This window comes from Echinops telfairi, unplaced genomic scaffold (assembly GCF_000313985.2).
Source record: "Echinops telfairi isolate 266 unplaced genomic scaffold, ASM31398v2 ScPeMD7_23;HRSCAF=83, whole genome shotgun sequence".
Taxonomy (NCBI): domain Eukaryota; kingdom Metazoa; phylum Chordata; class Mammalia; order Afrosoricida; family Tenrecidae; genus Echinops; species Echinops telfairi.
The window spans coordinates 3,743,070-3,744,983 of record NW_022103920.1 but is presented as its reverse complement, the minus strand read 5'-3'; the positions used below and the strand labels follow the sequence as shown (position 1 = coordinate 3,744,983).

Below are 1,914 nucleotides of genomic sequence, written 5' to 3'. Positions count from 1 at the left end.
GAGGAGAGGGCCAACCCTCGCCATGACGGCTATTGAAGTACTGACGTGTTTTGAATGCTGGTCAAAGTTGATTTGAAAATAAAGACAATGTTTACTGAACATTATAAGCGAATATGAGCACTTTGCTTATCATAAATTGATTTTAAAAGATCTCCCTCAGTCATATCACACGGTTTCCACTTAGTGACCAGCAGACCAAACAGCTCATTGGAACAGCTACGCTGTCCTACAAAAACCCAGTCACACACACACACACACACACACACACACACACACACACACTCGCACACATATTCAACAGGTTTGGACACTACCAGAGACTTTCCATGTTCATGGGCTGTCCGGTCTCTTCAGAGAAATGGGGGGAAATCAGACAGCCGTCACAGAGCTCATCCTCCTGGGATTTCTTCTTGACCCAAAGGTTCAGCTCCTCCTCTTTGGGCTCTTCTCCTTCTTCTACGCCTTCGCCCTGCTGGGGAATGGGGCCATCCTGGGGCTCATCTCGCTGGACCCCAGGCTGCACACCCCCATGTACTTCTTCCTCTCGCACCTGGCTGTTGTTGACATTGGCTACTCCTGCAACACCGTGCCCAGGATGCTGGTGAACCTGCTGAGTCCCACCACCTCCATCTCCTTCGCTGGCTGCGTCACACAGACCTTCCTCTTCTTGACCTTTGCTATCACCGAATGTCTTCTGGTGGTGATGTCTACGATCACTACGTGGCCATCTGCCACCCCCTACACTACACTGTTCTCATGAGCCGGAGACTGTGCACTGTGCTGGCTACTGCTTCCTGGATATGTGGATTTCTCCTATCTATGGTGCATGCAATTCTCCTCCTGAGACTGCCCTTGTGTGGACCCCACATGGTGAACCACGTCTTCTGTGAAATTTTGTCTGTCCTCAAATTGGCCTGTGCTGACACCCGGATCAATCAAGTGGTCATCTTGGCTGCCTGTGTGTTAGTCTTAGCGTGGCCCCTATGCTTTGTGCTGCTCTCCTACATGCGCATCCCCTGAGCCATCCTGAAGATCCAGTCCGGGGAGGGACGCAGAAAGGCCTTCTCCACTTGCTCCTCCCACCTCTGCGTGGTCGGGCTCTTCTTTGGCACAGTCATGGTGGTTTACATGGTACCAGACTCGCAGCAATGACAGGAGCAGGAGAAGATGCTGTCTCTGTTTCACAGCCTCTTCAACCCCATGCTGAACCCCCTCATCTACAGTCTGAGGAATGCTCAGGTGAAGGATGCCTTCTACAGGATGCCTTCTACCACATGAAAGTGAATGCCACTTCTCTAGGAGATGTCATTTCATGAGGACTTCGTGGTCAGAAAAATGACCTAACACAGAATGTGATATAAGGGTGTGACTTGACCACATCTTGGAACCAGATAATGGGCCAAAATGGATTGGTGTGTCTCCCTTAGCCAGTCCTGGGAGGACTGGCATGGCCCTTACAGAGTAGTCTGGTTGTGCCCTTAATAGAAATTGGGGTGTTAGGGTCACATTGTCATGAGTCACGTCCTGACTGCCTGAACCAAGCAGTGAGCTCCTCTGTCTTCTAGTAGAGAGTGTGTGTCCCAGTCAAGGCCCCCTGCCCTCTGCTGAGGTCCCGCCTGTGAGTGTGATGTATTGATCTGCCACCAAGCTCTCCTTGGTTACAGCTTCCTTTGCTCTCCCGTGTTTGTTATGAATCTCTGAATCTCAGCAAATCCTGGAACTCCACTGTGACCTCCTGCTAATGCCTCTGTTATCTGGATGATGTGGCTTTGTGTTTTGTTTGTCTTTTCCTGTTTAAAATGTATTAAATGTTCTCCTTAAATTGTATTTCAGACGTGGACTATCTTTTGTACCCTAAAGCATCTTACAATATCAACTGAGAGGCCAAAAATAAAACGACTGAGTTTCACTGCT

General features: G+C 49.5%; 1 pseudogene; it reads left to right on the top strand.

Moving 5' to 3' along the window:
* The first annotated feature begins 358 nt into the window (after positions 1-358).
* On the top strand, positions 359-1,278 carry LOC101639160 (annotated as a pseudogene).
* The last annotated feature ends 636 nt before the right edge of the window (positions 1,279-1,914 follow it).